Source organism: Condylura cristata, unplaced genomic scaffold (genome assembly GCF_000260355.1).
Source record: "Condylura cristata isolate star-nosed mole 26May11 unplaced genomic scaffold, ConCri1.0 scaffold00011, whole genome shotgun sequence".
Classification (NCBI taxonomy): domain Eukaryota; kingdom Metazoa; phylum Chordata; class Mammalia; order Eulipotyphla; family Talpidae; genus Condylura; species Condylura cristata.
The window spans coordinates 25,750,633-25,765,699 of record NW_004567112.1 but is presented as its reverse complement, the minus strand read 5'-3'; the positions used below and the strand labels follow the sequence as shown (position 1 = coordinate 25,765,699).

The 15,067-nt window shown below is 38.4% G+C and overlaps 1 protein-coding gene across 5 annotated transcripts in view; it reads left to right on the top strand.

Moving 5' to 3' along the window:
* The first annotated feature begins 611 nt into the window (after positions 1-611).
* MARCH8 (membrane-associated ring finger (C3HC4) 8, E3 ubiquitin protein ligase) overlaps positions 612-15,067 on the top strand; it is a 90,004-nt gene continuing 75,548 nt past the window's right edge. For 2 of the 5 annotated variants that reach the window (XM_012723825.1, XM_012723821.1), the window contains exon 1: positions 612-718. The gene's annotated coding sequence lies outside the window, so the exon portion shown is untranslated. Of the gene's footprint in view, positions 719-937; positions 1,226-4,033; positions 4,109-5,139; positions 5,218-15,067 lie in introns of those variants that run through there. The other 3 variants (XM_012723824.1, XM_012723822.1, XM_012723823.1) reach the window with 3 other exon arrangements.

Below are 15,067 nucleotides of genomic sequence, written 5' to 3'. Positions count from 1 at the left end.
ACTCTTCTGGATCTCAGAGTTGGATGTGCATAAAAGCCGAATGCTGATCAGAAATTTATTTAGATGTCTTTGCATTTACACATTATAGGTTAGTCTCCATGAAAATGATAGTAAGATATAATTTTAAACAAAAATTGTATTAAGTTCCATAATCATTTCTCACACCCTTCCTATGGTAGGGGGTAGAGGTGTAGGTTGTGGGCATAACATTTGCGTCAGGTTAAGAGGCAAGAACAAAAATGTTAAGGGCAACAAAACCATTACTGCTTCTTTTGCAGTGGTCTCTATCCGTTTGCTGACTTTGTTTACAAGAAATAGTTCAGTTTTTTTTTCTCCCAATACCATGCAGGAACGAATTTCCTCTTCCAAAATACTAATAATATGCACGGCAAGTACCAGGGGTTCCTAAAAGACAAAGCCCGCGGGTGGGAATCACCTTTCCCTTGCCTGCACTGGACTGAACACGTCAATCCCACTTCCAAATGGCAGACGCAAGCCCACCCGCCCCCCGCACTCAGTGGTTGCTCGGCAACAACTCCGCCCAACCCCCGGGCGAGCACGTGACGCGAATGTCACGTGACAGGCTAGTCCGCGGCGTCCGGCTAGGGAATGTAAGCAGGCCGGGCTGTGGCCGAGCTGTGGACCTGCTGTGTCCGCGTCTCCGGCATGGTCCTGGCACGCCGGGGCGGCCCAGCCGCTAGCTCAGCGCCCACCTGAGGTAACTCCTGTGGCCTCGGGACGGTGTCCCCATCGTCACGCTTAGCTCCTGCCTTCTGCTGTGGTAGAGACCGGCCGTGCCCTGGGCCAGGCAGGGGGTGTGGCTGCTGTCTGTTCGGTCCGCGACGGGTGGATCGGTGGGGGGGTGGGGGGGTGGCCGTCGAGGCCGGGGTCTTATCGCCAAGCCGGCCGAAAGGCGGCGGCGACCCCGGAAGGTGGGCCCTCCCGCGACGCTGCTCCAGGCTGCCCTTGAAGCCGGCGGAGACCTGGGCCTCAGGTTCCGTTGGGCGCTGGGGGGCCTTCGGGTGTTACCGTCGAGTCTCAGTTGAAGTCCTGCCCTGGTGGGGCTGTGGGACCTGGTGCATTTCAGCTCTCGACTTTGGCCAGATTTCACATGTGTAAAATGAAAGTCTCGGCCAGGTAATCTGTGAGGACCTTGCATACGTTTCTGGTGTGTGTGATCTCGGGAGAGACCTGCAACCTTTGGAATCGACCACAGAAAGCATAGGTAGATATTTTGTCTTTTAATTGCTACTTTTTTTTTTTTTTAACTTTAACTCCTTCATCTGACATGATTTGGATTCTTGTTCTCCAGGCTGTAGGTTTTAATAGAAAACTTAATGCTTTTTTGATGCAACGTCTTTCTTAAAACCTTATTTGGAAACCCAATATGTGAAAAAGATAAACAACAGACCTGATTCAATCTACCTCACTGTCTCCCCTCCCCCTTCCCCCGCACCCTTGAGGTCTCCAGATAAGATAGCTGGTTGAGAAGTGCTATTAACAAAGTTGAGGAAATGTTTTGTGTATTTGTTATTTTGATAGGATGGGAAAGAATGAATCCTTGTCGTGTGTCCTCTGTTATTTTTCCCTAGGTGTGTCATGCAATTAAACTGTATGTTCCTCACATATAATGGGAAAAGGCCCAACATTTTCATTAAATATCTTTCTCTCTTGCATCCCTGTCCCAGGCTCCCACGAAAGTATTTATAGTAGTGAGAACTTACAGCTGTTGTTGGTTTAATTACTCGGCACAGAATGGGAGTGGAAGACTTTCTGCAAAACTTTAACGAAAAATATGAAATATTGGCTGTGAAAAATAGGAATGTTAGAAGAATATATGAACTAAACTCATTAGAATTATGGGGTGTGACTATAGTCCAAATTTTGAAAACCTGGAAGAAGAGAGTTTCGTATTTTGAGAGATCTGGGTTTAGGACAGAAAGAAGTCCTATTCATAAAGTGAGTGAACAAATAAAGAAATACAACGTGGTGGTGTATGGAAAGGAAATCAGAAGGATTTTTTTTTAAGTGAGGAGAAATGTACAGTTCTTATTTCTTTGTCTTTAAGAACGTGGTGGTGTATGGAAAGGAAAGCAGAAGGATTTTTTTAAGCTAGGAGAAATGTATAGTTCTTAATTCTTTGTCTTTAAGTCTGAGATTAAGAGAGGAAAGCCATACTGTAGTTTATACACTCAGAACTTGTGTGAGGTTAGCCGGAATTGGAAGTTCAGTGACTTGACTGGAGCCCAAGGGGGTCTAATGTAGTATACTTTCTATTTGAAAGCAAGCTCAGTTCCTTAATTTTTGGGTTAGGCTTAGACAAGTCAATTACCTTACTTAGGTCTCTTTTTAGCTTGTATGTCACACATACAGAAATACATAATTTTTGACCCCAGTTAGGGTTGCCATATAAAATTTAGGACACACTGTTAGATTTGAATTTCAGACAAAGAATAAATAAGTCATTCAATAGTACAGCGGGTATGCAGATATTTAAATAATTATTTGAGAGCTCTTTAAAAAAGTGTTTATGAAATATGTCACACATACAAAAATATGTAATTTGCGTACATAAAACTCAAAAAACAGAATATTACCCTTGCTATTGACACTTGTGGGCCCTTTCTACTTCTTTTCCTCAGAAGTAACCAACATACTGAATTCTCTGCCACTTTTTCTGTTTTCTTGTAAATCCTACTTCATTTGTACGATCCTCTCAAAACATTGCTTACTCTCGTAGGTTTTTAACTTTATGTAAATGGCATCATGCTATGTAAATATTTTTCTGACTTGTTTTTTTATTTTCATTTACTGTTTTTCATTCATGTTGAGTTATTATCCCCAGGTTCCATGCTTGTTGTTTTTTTCCAAGTGTAAGGAAGGGTTGTAGGGTGTATGCATCCATATAGTATTAATTTCTGCTAAAATGCTAACTCACCTTTCCTTGTAGTTGTGCTGATTTATTCACCTCAAGTGTTGTATAAGATTCTGTTGTCATCCTCTGCATGCTTCCTGGTGTTCCACAGGAGAAAATTGTATCTAATAAAGGTTTAGTATCCAGAGTATGTGAAGAATGCTTACATCTTAACAGTAAAAAGAAAAATAACTCGATTAAAAATTAGAGAAAAAATTTAAATCAACATTTGTTGGGACAAGCTATAAGAATGGACTAAATGCACCTGAAAAGATGTTTGACTTTATTATCCACTAGGGAAATGCAAACCCAAACCACCATGAGGTATGTCACACTGACTCAGAAGACCATAGTCAAAAGGACAAAACTAACAAGTGCAGGATTGTAGAGAAATTAGAATCCTCATACGCTGTTGTTTGGGATGTAGATTGGTACAGCTGCTTTGAGAAGTAATTTGGCAGTTCCTCACACAGCTAAACATGGGGGCACCAAATGACAGGCATTTCCATCCCTGTGTAGATACTCAGAGAGATAAAAACATACACCCATGCTAAAGCTTGCACACATATATTCACAGTAGCATTCTTTACAATAGCCAAAAAGTAGAAACAACTCAACTGTTTATCAGTTGATGAATGGAGAAATAAAGGGTGGCTTATCAATGTAGTGCAGTATTATTCAGTCATAGAAAGGAATGAAGGACAGATTCATGCTCCAACATGAATATAATTATGCTAGGTAATAAAAGCCCATCCCAGAAGGCCACATATGCCGTGATTACATTTCTGTGAAATGTCTAAAATACACAAAGTTGATTAGTGACATCCTAGTGTCATCCTGGGGAATAGGGAAATTGATTGCTAATGAGTAATGGATTTCTTTTAGGTGGAATGTTCTAAAATTGTTTGTGGTTGTGGTTGCTCAGCTTTTTAAATTATCCTAAAAACCATTGAATTCTACACCTAAAAAAAGTCACTGCTGGAAGGAAGGAAACTTACAAAACGTAAAAGATGCCATATTATGAGCTACCCTATGGAGAGGCCTGTGTGATGAGGGACTCAAACTTGCTCACAACCACATGAGTGAGATTAGAAGCAAATATCTCCTGTTCCCTTGCAGTGTGAAATCTTCACTTGTTCTACAGCCTGTCTGACAGCCTGACGGTCACCTGACTTGCTAGAACGCGTGCCAGAGGTACCCACCTAAGCTGTGTCTAACTTCTTGAACCATGAACTCTGGCAAATAAATTTTTATTGTTTTAAATCATAGAATTTGGGGGTAGTTTGTTTTATTTTATGTTGTTTTATTGTGATTTTAAAAATTTGTCATCTTTTTATGCTGTGTAATGAGTAGTACCCAGGATATGCCATTTCAGATCATACAGCAGAGCATTTCTCATATAGTTAAGATTTTCTGGCAACCATTTTAATGTTAATAATTATGGATGGTATTCAGATATCTTAGACAGATTTGTTTATTATTTATGGCTTTAGCAAAATTGCAGTTCCCTTGAATCAGCCTTTTCTTATTGGAGCCATATGCAGTGAGAGTTAAAGATTTTTTTTTGTTCTTTCATTTGAATATTTCTGTATTTCAATTGAAGAGAGGTTGTATGACTTTACAGATATGGAAGTCACAGTGAGTCTTGAAATTTGATTTAAAAACTGAAGATATGTTTCAAAAGTTTTCAAAGATTCTTTGAATCTTTAAAAAATGCAAATGATTTATATTAGTTAATACATAAAGATACCTGAAATACTGTTTCAAAAAAGCAGACCATATTTTTTTCTTCTGTTTTCTTCTTAAGTTTTATCATTTTATCTCTTAGATCTTGATCTATTTTTAGGAGTTGACTGGCTCTGTGGTGTAAAGTATGTGTCTAGATTCATTATTTTGTTTTATGAATACAAAGTTGTTTGGTACTATTTATTGAAAAGATTATCCTCCTTGTATTGAGTTTCTTGTCTTTTATTTCTCCTTTGATTTACCATGACATTTTTTTGTTGCAAATCAGCTGATAACCTATGTGTGGATCTATTGTAAACTCTGTGTGTGTGTGTGTGGCTATGTCAATACTATAATGTATTTCTTGTAGTAGTTTTACGTATGATTTGAAATTAGTATAAATTTTCAACTTTATTCATCAGTATTTTAAAATCATCTTATTAGTTTCAAAAATCATTTTAGGGTTTCTCCTTGGTGACTAATGGGTTGAAGCGCAGCACTATGAAGCTATCTGCGAATTCAGTTGAGATTGACTTCAACGGTTTGGAAAATTGCTTTCTGGTTCATGAATAGTAGAGGTTAGTGGCTGTAGAGGGGCAAGAGGGAATTTTTTTGTGGTGATGGAATGTTCTGTATGAATTTTGATTGGGTGGTGTTATGTTACATACATTTTGCTCAAAACCTTTCCAGCTACTCTTAAAATGGGTATGTTTTACTTTATATAATTTTTTTCTCAAAACAGTTGATTTAAAAAGCAAGGGTATAAACAGCTTATATGATAAGCATATGTGTGTGTGTGTGTGTGTATATACATATACACACACACACATATATAAAATGTTATGTAAAATAGCTAAATGTATGTTCATATGCATGCATAGAAAATATCTAGTGTATGTGCATGCATAGGAAATTGCTTATTTCTAAATGGTGTTTAAAACAATAATGGGGCTTTTACATATTTAAATTATTATTATTATTTTTTAAAGATTTATTTATTTGTACATACAGAATTGGGGTACAGGCCAGAGGCTCAGGGGCGGCGAGAGGATTCACCAGAGACAGAGTGGGGAGCAGAACAGGCAGATGGACGAGGTACACTGCTGAGGGGAGCAGCGGGCGGGTCAGGAGAGGTCTGCCACGCCATGTGGTCACCTCTGGGGCAGGCCGGGATCAAACTCATGTGGAAGTGGCTTTAGCTTCTCAGTGCTGTGCTTTAACCCACTGCGCCACCGGGGAGGGCCCTAAATTATTTTTTAATGAACTTGATAACAGAAAGGTTTTTGTTTGGTCAGTTAACAGTTTTCTTTTTAGATATTTTCAGTTTTTAAAGATTTATCAATCTTAATTATGTTCATCAACATAATAATGATAAAATATGTTTAAAATTTAAGTATTCTTACTGTGTAATCACCACCAGTTGAGCACAAACCCTTGCAGTGCCTTTGATGGCTCCCCTCTCACTCCATATAGTGGTACTTCTTCAGAGACATAATTGCTACTCTGAAGCTTGTGTTGATTATTTTGTTTTTTATAATTTTACTACCTTCGCACCCCTAAGCTATTTTTTAAAAAATCCCTGTACTGTTGAACTTAATAACTAGAATCATTTATTCTGTATAATGATACTTGAGACTCATCCATATTTTTGTATGGCTGTGGTTCATCGATGTTTTATTGCTGTATTGTATTGCATTATAATGCATATTCTACAGTTAGACCTTTGTACACTTGAGGAATGATTGAATTACCAGTTTTTCTTGGTTTTGTTTTTGTGAATAGTGGTGTTGTAAACATTTTGTGGGTGTCTGTCTCAGTGCACATGGGCAGGAATGACTTTGGAGGTATAGTTACAGGTATAGTTGCTGGGTTGTAAGGTAATGAAGTTTTTCAACTTTTCTCAAAGTTTTTGTTTCTACTGCCCTATAACAGGTTAGTACAAACTTAGAGACCCTTATTTCTATTCCCTTCTATTTATTACCTTTTATTAATCTCTGTTTTATTTTTTGTAGTGTTTACATTTTTTTTTTTATCAAAACAATGCATAGATATTGCTTAAAAAATAGCAGATAGAAAGGGTTATCTGAAAAACAGAGGCAGCTTCTGTTTCTCACCTCTTATGGCAGTTACTTCCATTATCCTGGGCTTAATGCATATATGACCGTTACGGATTTTTTCACCTTTAGATATTATGTGTTGCCATCCTGTTTTGAGGATTTGGGCTTCTTAAAACCCATCCCTTACCTCTTCACCATTACAGCTATGGCTATAACACTATTTTTATTGAAATCAGTAATCAGTATTTGCCAGTGAGGATGCACTATTTTTGAAATGCACAGAGCCAAATAGCAGACTGTGCCTGTATTTTCTTTACTTTCTTATGTATCTTTCTAAAGTTAATTATCTCATTTTTTTCCACACACATAACTTACCATATGTAAATTCTTAATTTTGACAAGATGTTCTGTTACAGCATCTTTTCCATCAACCTCTATACTTTTCTGGAGGACTTTTTCCATCTCCACCTTCCCTAATCCTACTTTAATGTGAACCTGAATTCTCTGAATTGCTGCTCAGTGGCAAGTGCTGTGTTTGTTCAGTTTACTTTGGCAGTCTGTATTTTAGAGAAATTAAGAGGCAATCCTTTTGTTGTTTTCTAGAAGTTTTATACTACACATTTAAGTTCATGAACTATTTGAGTTTATTTTTGTGTTAACTATTTTGAGTGAGTTAGTGTGAAACTTCAGGTTAGTTTTCCCAATGGCAGTGGCACCATTGGTTGATGTTATCTTTTCTTCATTGAATTTATTTATCAAAAATCACTTGTACACCTTATTATGAGTCTGTTTATGGCTTCTTTTTTCAAATCTGTTGATTTATGTCTGTCCCTACACCCAGCCTACACCCCAGCTCTTGTATGCATAAGGATAGATACCTTTCTTTCAGCATTCCCAGATAGTTTTTGATTATGGTAACTATAGTAGTTCTTGAAGTCCATAGAGTGGTTCCTCCCTTTTTGTTCTTTCAAAAGTGTTTCAGCTATTATGGGGCCTTTCTTTACATATGCATTTAAAATTAATCTTACCTGGCCACCCTGGTGGTACAAGAGGTTATAGCTTCAGCACTATGAAGGTGTTGGCAACCACTGCAGCATGAGTACCATTGTCCGCCAAGGAGGAGACCCTCATGGTGCAGCAGCCCTCTCCTGTCGTGCCCACTGCTCCCCTCAGCAGTGTATTTCAGCCAGTCTGCCTGTTCTGCTCCCCACTCTGTCTCTGGTGAATCCTCTCACCCCCTCACTCCCGTACCTCTGGCCTACATCCCAGCTCTTGTATGCATAAGTAAATAAAACAAATCCTTAAAAATTAATCTTATCTATGATATCTACAAACCTCAATAGGACCTAAGAGATTTTGATTGGGATCTTGTTAAACTTATATATTAATGAAGGAGGATAGATATCTTTCTTTTGGATCTTTCCATCCATGAATACAATCTTAATTTACCTATTAGTCTGTTCTTTTTCACCAGCATTATATACTTTGCAGCATAAAAGATCTTTGTTAGATTTGTACACCATAAGCCATTTTTTCATGGTGTTGTATTTTTAATTTCTGTAGCCTTATTTTTATTGTTCATATCAAGAAATATAACTAATTTTAATATTTATCTTTATTATGCCAGATACTTCTTACGAGAGTTTTGTTTTGTTTTTTAAAATTCCTTGTGATTATTTTAGCCTCTGGCCTGCCATGGATTGAAATCATGATATTATAAAGTTGTTAATATAACTGGGAAAAAAAACCATATTGTAGTGTGATGGTGACTACTGTCTAACTGAATTTTAGTAACAACTATTTATGTATCTTTTTTAGTTGTAAACATTTTTTTTAAGTTAAAGTTTGGACAATACTATTTGTTCTCAGTATTGAAACTTTTTTTAAATCTTATATAATTCATCTTCAAAAGGCAGCACCACTATTTTCCTCTTTCTTGAGTGATCTTTGACCGCTTGCTTGCTTATCTTCTAAGCTAACTTATGATCTGTGAATTTGGGTTCTTAGGTCCTATTGAGATATGTAGCTAAATTTGTCATTGAGTATGTGGGTGCGTTACCAACTTCTCTGGGGATATTTACCAGCCTGGGTAATTTTGATAGTGTTATCTTCTGACAGCTTCTGCTGTGAAGCAGTCTTTGAAGAGATATATGATATGTGGGGAACCCCTAGAGAAAAAAATTATTTTCATTAAATTATAATGTTCTTGTTTCCAGTTTCTGAGATAGAATTTTGATGACCAAAGGATGAGTTCTCTCAGCCATGCCTGAAAAGCTAGTTGAAGAGGTTTATTATAAACTGCCTCAGGTCCCTTTTACCCAATGGGTGTCCTCTTCGTGCTGAGTTGTTGTTAGATTCTACTTTAATAGTGGGTAAATACTGTGTGTCAGGCTTCTCAACCTTAGCGCTATTCACATTTGGGGTTGGATCATCTTTGTTGTTCTGCAAATTGTAGGAGGTTTGTCAGCACTGCTGACCTCTTCTCACTACATGCCACTAGCTTCCCCGCAATTATGGCACCCCAAAAGAGCTCTCAGCCATTGCCAAAAGTCCCCTGGGTGGCAGAATCACCTGCGTTGAAAACCACTGCCTATGGATATCGCTCAGCCAACCCTCTGCCGCAGTTGTGGTCATCCTGTTCCTGTCTGCTTTCTCTGGTTGCCAACCTTGCTTATAACTTCCTCCCCCTCACTCTGTTCTACTCAGCTAATTGGATGGAAAGTTGCCAAGTGGAAGATGGAATCAGTGGGGAATAGGTCAGAGCTGGAGTCAGGTGTGGCCCCGGGTGTAGTGACTGAGCACTGCCGCACATCGATGGGTGTGCTTTTGGTGGCAGCTAATGATTAAACTTCAAAAACAAATGTTCTTTGACAGGAGGGTGAATCAACAATGACACATGATCCTAGTACTCCCCAGGTAAGTGCCGTCTTCTTCACGTTGTCTGAAGCCTGCCTTGAGAGACTGGGGTTTTGAAAGAAGGCTCGAGGGAGGTTTTCTCCTTAATGTTTTTAATCGTAGCAAAGCAAAGAGTTTTTGATGAATTTACAGATTTTAGTGTTGAGGTGACTTTAGTAGTTAGAGTCAGTAATATCTTAAATGTATGAAATGTGGGAAATATGAAGCAGTAAATGTTTAATGAGTACAACTGGGAGGGTACCTTGCTCTCAAGAAACAGTGCTGAGAGAGGCAGGCAGGTGACTGCAGGTGATACCACCATTTGGGAATGGTTGCTCTGTCTTGGTTAGGGGGGTTTGGTGAAGGGTGGGCAAGGAGATATCTCACAGACAGATTTGAGACTGGAACAGGTATTCACATTCTTATTTATATTCCTTTTCTAACTGTTCATTATTAGTACTCTTACTCTTGGCTTTATGAATTGCTTTTTACGACTGAGGGCCATCTTGAATGTCCATTTTTTTAAAAACTTCATTCTCAATATTTATTGCATTACATTTCCCTTTTAAGTACTTTTAATGATTGCATATTGCATTTTATGGTTGCATTTAATTTACTTAACCATTTTAAAGAATTTTTCTATTGTAAGTATTCTTTGAATCTTCTTGGACATTTTCATCACTGTCTAGATGATTTCTTCAGGGTAGTGTCATGAACCAGGATCACTCAATGAGATAGTGTGGCTTTTTTTAAGGCTATTGAATCATGTTATTGAACTGCCTTATCTGAGTGTTCCAATTACTCCTCTCAGTAGCAAGGTGTAAGTGGCCATTTTAGGGCATCTTTACCAATTTATGTCATTAAAAAAGAAAAGAGCAATTTGGTAGTGCACAAAGAATTGCAAGTAATTAGTAAATATCCTTTACTAAGACCCACCAACTTGTTTTCTACTCTTTTAGTTGTATCACTATGAATATGTAAATGTACTCTTTTCTGAGTCATCTGAGTATAATTTCTATTATTACTTCTCAAAAGTCAGAGCATTTACTTGCATAGCCATAGTAAAATTTAATAATTTAATTTAATTTAATAATTGACACAGTATTGTTGTCTATTCAGTCTATATTTCCTTTTCAACAATTATGCCTATCAAGTACTTTATTCATTTTTTCTTTTTCTTATTCAGTCTTTAATCTAGAGTCACACTGAATTTAGTTGTCTTGTTTCTTTAGTTTTTTAAAAATCTAGAATATTTCCTTAACCTGTCTTTGCCATCCTTGATATTGCCATTTTAAAATAAAGTATAGACCACTTATTATTTTCTGGAATGTTTTTAATTTGTGCCTGTCTGATGTTTCCTTGTGGTTAATTTCAAGTTGTACATTTTAGACAGATAACAAAAAAGTGACGTCTTTTTCTCAGTGTAGTATTTTAGTATACTGCATTAGTTGGTGTTAGATTGTTCCAGGTGACAACATCACTCTTAGCTATATGTTCGATTTTTCTATTGCTAAGATAGTAGTTTTCCCTTTCAAGTTACTAAGTATTGCTGCTAATAAGCATCCTGTTCCTTTTCAGACTTTTACCCTCTAATTTTAGCACCTGATGATTTTCAGTTCCATGCTTGCTTCTGTGTTTATTCTTGGGCATTTCCTCTCTCCACTGTTTTATTTACTTACTTGAATGATTCAGAGATATATTAATATTTAGTCACCTGTAATTGTTACTTCACTTATTTTGATACTCCAATTATCTCAAACTTAGTTTATATGAGCCTGTCAAGCTGGCTTTTATGTCCTTTTTATATCTCCACAAATTTTTGAGCACTTAACCTGCTTCCTGGTTCCACAAGATGCTCTGGTGCTCAGTTTGTGTGTCTTAGCCCCTGATTAGCTTTTCTCATAGAACCCTGTGCATGTCAGTGGAAACAAGATCTGGGTGCATGGTGAATTTCTTGGAACTAGTAAGTCATTACTGCTGAACCCTCTTGGTGAACAAAGCTAGAGTGTATGTGTGTGGGTGCATGCGTGTATATGTTGGCATTTGTATATTTATTTATTTATGCATACAGAACTGGGGTACAGGCCAGAGGTGCAGAAGTAGTGAAAGGATTCACCTGAGACAGAGCAGGGAGCAGAGCAGGCAGATCAACCAAGTACACTGCTGAGGGGAGCAGCGGGCGGGTCAGGAGAGGTCTGCCTCGTCATGTGGAATACCTCTGGGGCAGGCAGGGATCGAACTCATGCTGAAGTGGCTTTAGCTTCTTAGCACTGTGCTTTAACCTGATGTGCCACCAGGCCTGTGTATTTATTTTTTAGAAGTTTTATTTATGCATACAAGCACTGGGATATAGGCCAGAGGTGCAGGGGGTGAGAGGGCTAACCAGAGACAGAGTAGGGAGCAGAACTAGGAGATTGACTGAAATACACTGCTGAGGGGAGCAGCGGGCTAGTCAGGACATGTCTGCTGTGCTATGTGGGTTACCTCTGTGGTTGGGGATCAAAGCCATGATGCAGTGGTGGGGAGCAGTGGGAGGATCAGGAGAGGTGTGCTGTGCCTGTGGGTCACCTCCCTGGTTGGGGATCAAATCCATGTTGCAGTGGTGGGGAGCAGTGGGAGGATCAGGAGAGGTCTGCTGTGCCTGTGGGTCTCCTCCCTGGTGGGGGATCAAATTAGGCTTCAGTGGCTGTGGATAACTTCCTAGTGCTGCTCTTTAACCCCTTGAGCCACCAGGCAGGACTCGGTGTGTGTATTTATGCATTTGTGTTTTTGCTTCTACATCTGTGTATGTACACGTACATAAAAGTTTTTGTACTGATACAATTATATGTATTGGTACCACCAGTGTTAATCCATCACAATGGCTGTACTTTCTAATGTCTCTCCTTAAGTTGACTTTTGTAAAATGCTTTTGCTTCTTGTTTGCACTATGGGTATGAACCTATTCTGTGTTTATTTCTAGGAATTTGACCATTTTAAACTCTTAGGTTTAGATTTGTGTTCCATCTTAAATTGTGTTTGGCTTATGGTGTGAGATAGGGATTGAAATTTATCTTTTTTCCCCTTTTCTGTATGGATGCCCAGTTGCTCCAGAACCACTCATTGAAAGGGATGATTATTTCCCATTGAATTGCATTGGTGCCTCTTTTGAAAATCAACTCTGTATGAGTGCCAGTCTTTTCCTGGTACTTTTTTTTTTTTTAACGATTTATTTATTTGTGCATACAGAACTGGGGTACAGGCTAGAGGCTCAGGGGTGGCGAGAGGCTTCACCAGAGAGAGTGGGGAGCAGAACAGGCAGATCTATGAAGTACACTGCTGAGGAGAGCAGCGGGCGGACCAGGAGAGGTCTGCCACGCCATTTGGTCACCTCCAGGGCAGGCGGGAATCAAACTCATGTGGAAGTGGCATTCTTAGTGCTGTGCTCTAACCCGCTGCGCCACCAGGGAGGGCCACCTGGTACTTTTTATTCTGATTTGTTTGTCCTAAAACCGGGATCATTTTTATAGTCATTGTAGATCATAAGTCTTGAATTCAGGTAGTTTAAGTCCTTCCACTTTATTCTTTATAAAGGTTGTTTTGACTCTTCTTGATCTTTTGTATTTCTATATAATTTTTAAAATAATAACCAATTTCTGTACTGTATATAGTATATATTATACTGGAATTCTGATTTGAACAGTACAGTATTAGTTGTCCAATTTAGAAAGAAAAGATGTATGTCTCCATTTATTTAGATATTTAATTTCTCTGAGCAGTTTTGTATTTTTTAGTGTGTGGGGCACAGAGTTCCTTGATGACACATGATGTGGAACATCTTTTCATTAGCTTACTTGACATGAGGACATCTTTGGAGAGGTGTCTGATGAGGTCTTTGAAATCAGATCAGTTGCTTTCTTATTGCTGAGTTTTAAGTGTTCTTGGTATAATTTGGATAGCAGCTCTTAGTTCACTTCCTTTTGTAAAAACTTTATCCCAGTCTGTGCTTATCTTCCTATTCTTTTAATATACTGGTCTTTAAATTCTGTTTTAACTAATTGTGATATTATAAATGGGGGCTGTCTTATTTCACATGTGAGATATCATTTCTGTGATATCACTACATTTAAGTAAATACCTTATTAATGTAATTTCAACTTTTCTGAAAGAAATGATATGTTTGGTGGTGAAATTTAACTTCATGGAATTGAACTTGTAAGTAATTGAACCAGACGGTGACTTACCAAGTCTTAGTACTCAAACCTGTGTTGTCATACTGTCTAATTAAGAGTAAAACTTCCTAATCAAAGAGTAACTGTACATGAAGTATTTGATTAAAATAATAGAGGAAATTTCAAATCCTTTCTTTTAAATGTATTCTTTAGTTATTTGTTACCACTTTTGAATGAGCTGAATCTGGCCACCCTAGAGAACTGGAATTCCACCCCGTATGTACAGAAGACATGGCTTTATCAGAACTAGCTGGGAAAGGATTATGTTACTCTTTCTTTTTCTTCTTCATTTTCCTGGCATATTTAAGCATTTCTTACCATTATATGTATCATATATAAGACTTTATCGACTTTAAGGAAAGGAAGCTCATAATAAAAAAGAATTTGGCAAAATGGGTTAGGACACAGCACTGCAAGCTAGCGCAGCCACTTCAGTGTGAGTTCCATTCCTGGCCCCGGGGGTGACTCATATGGCATGGCAGACCTCTCTTGACTCGCCAGCTGCTCCCCTCAGCAGTGTACTTTGTCTGTTTACCTGTTCTGCTCCCCACTCTGTCTCTGGTGAAGCCTCTCACTGCCCCTACACCTCTGGCTTGTACCCCAGTTCTGTATGCATAAATAAATAAATCTTTAAAAAAAGAATTTATTTCAAGGCACAGAAAATTGGATGTCAAAGGCTATCAGGATCTGCCATAGTTCTAGGTACAAGATACTTACTAGCTCATTGTGTCTTTGCTGTTCTCTTTATATTGTTCTGTTCCCTTCCGGAGTCAAAAGACTTCTTAATTACCTGTGGCATTTTTTTTTCTTTATTTCATATTTCTGTCCATGGTTTTTAACTCCATCTGACCTTAGTCTTGCTTGTGAGTCTTTGAGGATGTTCTTTCAAATCTCTTTTTTAAGTGGCATGAATTCTGGCCCTGAGTGTATGTATTCCACATGCCAGCTTACCTGGCTTTTCCCCATAGGCATATTGATGATCCTAGGGTCTCTGTGTATTGGAGAAAGGAAGAATCTGTTGATCTAAACCTGACTGTCTAAGACCTTCCTTCCCTTGCCTGGGTGCCATGACATTTCTAGCATATATTCTTTTAAACTGTTTAAAATGTTTTTCTTGGAACCATGAAGGATATAAAAATAAAAAGCTTTCGGGCCCTCCCTGGTGGCGCAGTGGGTTAAAGCACTGCACTGAGAAGCTAAAGCCGCTTCCACATGAGTTCGATTCCCGCTTGCCCCGGAGGTGACCACATGGCGTGGCAGACCTC